Source organism: Lepisosteus platostomus, chromosome 5, assembly GCF_059453375.1.
Source record: "Lepisosteus platostomus isolate fLepPlt1 chromosome 5, fLepPlt1.hap1, whole genome shotgun sequence".
NCBI lineage: Eukaryota > Metazoa > Chordata > Actinopteri > Semionotiformes > Lepisosteidae > Lepisosteus > Lepisosteus platostomus.
The window spans coordinates 6038380-6043818 of NC_142615.1; the positions used below are offsets into that span (position 1 = coordinate 6038380).

Here is a 5439-nt window from a genome sequence, read left to right on the forward strand (position 1 = left end):
CTCTAAATTTATCCGTATAATAGAACTCCAACCATTTATGTATAATGAACGTCTAAACATAGACGTATAATTGACGTATAACTTTAGACGTATATTAGAATTTCATTCTAGACGAATTGCAGACCACATTTAGACGTCTAAGGTATGCGTTTAATAGACGTATATTATACGTCTTTTGCCCACTGGGTCTGCTTCGTGGTTTATTAAGCTTTTGATCAACGTCTGAGTGAAAAAGATTTGCTATTTTATCTCTTTGATTAAAGTTCACAAAAAGCACATTCCTTCGAGCCGGAGTCGAACCAGCGACTTAAGGATGCCTTACTATTTCCCCTACAGTCCTCCGCTATACCAACTGAGCTATCGAAGGGGTGTAGGAAGCATTGTTTCCCTTGAATTTAAGCCACGAAGCAGGTTTCTACTGTATGAACTTCCGGGGATATTAAAAATTGTTTGATGGGGCATCAATCGTTCCAGGCGGATATTGACACTTTTTTTTTCTCGAGGGATCATATTAAACAATTCATCAGTATCGAGAGGAGGATCACCATGAGACACAGAACAGTTTAATTCTATCTTTATTAGAAAGTAGTGTTTGTGCAACATTAAAAATATTTTCATGGAAATATAGAAGTTGTGATTTTTAAAACTTATATTTGAATCAAAATGTTGTTTTGAGTTAAATATTAGCGTGTTAATGTAATTAGTTTGTGTTTGTCATTACTATATATATATTCCCATGTTACTATAATTTGTAGCTGAAGTTTACTAGTTGCGTTTTTTATGATATATTGTAATAAACAATATTGTAATAAACATTATCATGTTTAATACGATATTGTATAAAATGCATAATTGGAACTACATATTTTTCAGGTGTGAATAATTGTATATTTTCAGAATAAATTTCTAAACCAAATCATTGGCTTGATTTACTAGTTTCTACACCTATAAAACCTATCTTTGATGTATAATAGACCTTTAACTATATAGATATAATAGTCCTCTAAATGTATCCGTATAATAGAACTTCAACCATTTATGTATAATGGACATACTGTATAATCAGAGATGTCTAATTGACCTATAACGATATACGTATATTAGAATTTCATTCTAGTCCCATTAAGGACATTTTGAGCCAGTGCAGTCAGGCCAGTTCCACTTCAACTGCGCCCGACAACGGAGGTCGTTTTGAAAACAACGAGAGTAAAGGGACACTGCATGTCTGCAGAACATCACGTCCGAGTTTCAAGACAGTAACATCAGAGATTGGAAGCTAGGGAGTTTCAGGTCTGTTTTTTAGTATAGGTTCATGAAAGTCTAAATACCTTTGCAAGAAATATTTCAGAATCCCAGTCAAATCCAGTACAATTGCTGCACAGATCTGCATTCTACAATAAGAAAACTGTCCGTTTAATCAAACACGCCTCATAAAGCATTTTTAAAACAGGAATGCATCTTTCTATAAAAATAAAATGACTTGAAGGGTGCTATAAGCTAAGGTGTGAAAGCCTGCTCTACAGAAGAAGTATATCCAGAGGTGCCAAAGAAGTCGAGGTTTCACCTCGTGAGAGAAAGCATCTCAGAAAACGAAGTTGCAGTCGCTTCCATGCATCATAACACCACTAGGTCAGACAACAAGAGCTGAAGAGCCGCTGTCGAGAGTAACGCGGCCGAGCGCTCTAAGGAGCTGGATTAAAGCTCCAGTCTCTTCGGGGGCATCTTTTGGGATTACACCACTGCTGCATATCTCCTTGTTAAAAATCCCTATTTTTTGTTGTTGCTGCCTCCAGGCGATGTAAACAAGATTCAGAAAAAAATAATTTATCCACCCTTGAAGGTGTGGTGGCCAAGTGGTAAGGTGTTGGTCTTGTAAACCAAAGATCGTGGGTTCAAGCCCCACCTGTGCCTGTTTCATTTGTCACCACTCTCCTTTAGTTTCAAAGTCTTTAAAAAATTTGCAATGTAGGAGTTTCTATAGTAAGAAGAACATAACTGTCGCCAGTGATTAGTGTTCGTGCATATCCTGCCCTGTTTTTTAGTCGACAAAGCCTGTCTCTCTTCACACCCATCTTTCGAATGATCGTCTCAGCATTGGGAAGGAACGTGCTTTTGGTACAACCCCCACTCCATGGTCTGATCACAAACAGATCGAGTGAGCTCTGGTTGGAAGTACCGTTCAAAAGCACTAAAAATCTGACTTAGGAACGAGAAGACCGAGTTTTTTTTTTAAACGAGTAAACGATAAAATTATATAAGTAGTGGGACAAAACATTGTCTGCCTGCAAGACTATGTCATGCTAAACGCCACAAATTGTGTTCTTCCAGTTGTGTCAATTGTCCTAAAGTTACGGAAAATCAGATGCAACTGGTGCATTCAGCATGCATTTCTTCAGGATAGTCGAATGGTTTAAAATAACGATTTCATAGATTCTTGTCTTTTAAGCTGTGTGTTCCGCTCTCCAAATAGAGGCGCGGGTTCAAATCCCACTCCCGACAGTAAGGCGTTTTACCCTGTCTTACACTGTTCCAGTCTTGTTGTTCTCGCTGACAATCACAATAGGAGGAAAACGGAGAAACTGCTTCGCAAGAACACAACGGACAGAAAAAAGCTTCGTAAACACGTGAATGTGATTATCATAAGGTATGCATTCAAATGTTGAAGCCCGAATTATAAAAGCAGCAGAAGAAAGGTGCAGCACAAGGCAATTTGTGAGAATTCGTGGGTTTTTATGTGGCTTGGACTTCTTTCAAGCCTATGAAGGTGACCCCCTTTTCATTTTCATTTTCAAACTTCAGAACAGAATAACAAAAAGGTTTCATGTAAGACCGTTGGAAATACCGGTTTCATGATGTATTCGGCGAACCTGAATGAAATATTTTAGTGCGTGCTCAAATGCGAAGAATTAAAAAAAACCCTGGAAAATCAACTCTTGCAGTAAATGTCATAAATTTAAAGCGTGTAGTCTGCATGAACAGAGCAACGCAGCAGTCTGTAAAAACGAAGCCACAAGTCCTCTTTTGTCTCGGGCAGTGCATTCAGATAAGATGGCTCTGCAGAAGACATGATAAATGCCGAACTCGTTGTTGCCATTATTGCTACTCTTGCTACTGTAGTTTTAAGCTCTAATCAGCGGGCATGTACAGTTGTACAGGAGCTAGACTACTTTGCGCCATCAAAATTCCATTATGTGAATTTAAGGTTTTATTAATAACAGCATTAACTATACAATGCGTGCTCAAAAACCGCTGCCCATTAGCTTAAGAAGCAGCCGTGTTTTAACAAAGTGTGGTATTCGAACAGTAAATGCTGAAGTTTTTAATACTTGTGAGCAGATCTTCCTCGAGTCAGACACACTCTTGCTCGCCCGATGCTTTCAGAGCAATATCTGAATCGAGGCTCAAAATGGAAAGAAAGCTGAATCAGGCAATGGTCATAAGGCACTCGGGGTCACTGTACCCTATAACGTCCTGCTTGCACTGTCCTACTAAAAGCTTAGAGGGATCAGAAAGGACACAAACAACCCTTGAAATCACAATCTTGAACTTAAAGGTCGCCAGCTCTACTGGCTGCGCCTCTTTTGCTCCTCTATTACAACAGTAATATTACTAGCGTTGATTCACCATAGTATAGTAGGCTGAGACTTTGAATGCAATGGGATGGTGGCCAAGAGCTAAGTTATCAGTCTTCTAAACCTACTGTGCCTTCCTTTTTCACCTCCATGTTATTTTATCTAGATTGTCAAGTAACTTGCAAAATGTCTCTACTTACTCTGTTACTCTGTCTCAAAATTGTAGAGAAAAGTTATCTGTTATAGCCTTAACAGAATGCAGAAATCAAATATATGGGATTTGTTAAGAACTTTATTGTCTTTTCACAAATTACTACAGAATAATACAAAGAAGACATTTTATAGTCTTATATTGAAACCATGAAACCTATGCACACATTCACAAGAGATTACAATAGAAAAATGAAAATTAGATCACGTATGATGTTAAATAATTTCTTTAAATCACACTAAATTGCAATCTTGAAACCAAAATTAGAAATATTGAAAACAACCTTTGTTCCCCAGGAAGAAAAGCTGTTTTATATGATGGGACCCGGTTTTAGGTAATCAAGATTGGGAAGACAACTGTACCCTAGCAAAGGAAAATGTTACACAAACTTTGGAAAGCACACTCTGAATCCATCCGTATATTTGATTTCCAAGATCCGTTCAAAGCAACTTGGCTCTTCACAAGCAAATCATTTCAGGGAAGAAATTCAGTTTAGTCAACTACTGGTGCATTCAGCACACCTTTTACTCTGGCTTGTCAGTATGGCTGAGTGGTCTAAGGCGCAAAACTCAAGGATGTGTGTCTTTCTAGCTGGCTTGGGTGTTCTGGTCTCCAAATGGAGGGGTGGGTTCAAATCCCACTCCTGACAACTTCTGTTTTTACCTCTCTTGAATTGTTCCAGTGCTTGCTGACAGTGAATGACTGTAAAAGCAGCAGAAGTAAGCAAGCAACTCAGTGCAATTTGCAGAGTATTCTGCACTGTTAAAATCCATGGGTTTTCATACTATTTGGAATTCGTAGCTCAAGAAGTGACTCCTGTTTCATTTTCTATTCACCAACTCGATTTGCATTCTGCCCCTCACACCTCACAACAGAATAACAAATGGCTTCATGAGCCACAGGATCCCCATGCAGATACAGTTTGCACTATGTATTAGGTAACCCAAATGAAATATTTTAGTGTTGTCTCAAATGTAAGAAATTTCATGAAACCTCAGAATGGAAAGTTTGCAGAAAATGCCAGCAATTCAAAGTGTGTAGGCAGCATGAACAGACCAAGGCAGCTCTAAGTTACAGCGATCTGAAGCCACAATTCCTTATTGCGCTCAGCAGTGCTTTCAGAGTCGACGGCTCTGCATAAGAAATGAGAAATGCTGGACTCCAAATACGATCTTGCCATTACTGCTACTCCTGCTGCTGTAACTTAAAGCTCTAATCAGTTATCAAAGTTGTAAAAGGGCTACACTTCTTTGCCCCACCAAAATACCATTATGTGAGATTAAGAAGAAGAAGTATTGCAACAAAGTGTCATCTTCAAACAGTAAATGCTCAGGTGTTTATACTTACTCGTGAGCAGATCACCCTCGATTTAGAAAAAACCTTTGCTTACCCCTTGCTTTCACAGCGATATCTGAATCAAGCCCCAAAGCAGTAAGAAACTTGAATTACACAAAGCACATACGACATTGGGTTGTCATTGTACACTATCACGTCCTGCTTGCACTGTCCTACTAAAAGATTAAAGGGATCAGAAAAGACCCTTGAATCAACAATTCTGAACTTAAGGGTCGCCAGCTCTACCAACTGCACCTCTCTTGCTCCTTTATTACAATAGTAATATTACTAGCATTGGTTGAACATGGTATCGTAGGTTGA

At 38.6% G+C, this 5439-nt stretch overlaps 2 non-coding genes across 2 annotated transcripts; one reads left to right on the forward strand and one right to left on the reverse strand.

Moving 5' to 3' along the window:
• Positions 1–279: 279 nt before the first annotated feature.
• trnay-gua (transfer RNA tyrosine (anticodon GUA)) lies at positions 280–367 on the reverse strand. Its single transcript is given in 2 exon segments — positions 280–315; positions 331–367. It is a non-coding gene; the product is annotated as a tRNA-Tyr (tRNA).
• A 1472-nt stretch (positions 368–1839) lies between these two features.
• Positions 1840–1911, forward strand: trnat-ugu (transfer RNA threonine (anticodon UGU)). Its single transcript has one exon. It is a non-coding gene; the product is annotated as a tRNA-Thr (tRNA).
• Positions 1912–5439: the final 3528 nt, after the last annotated feature.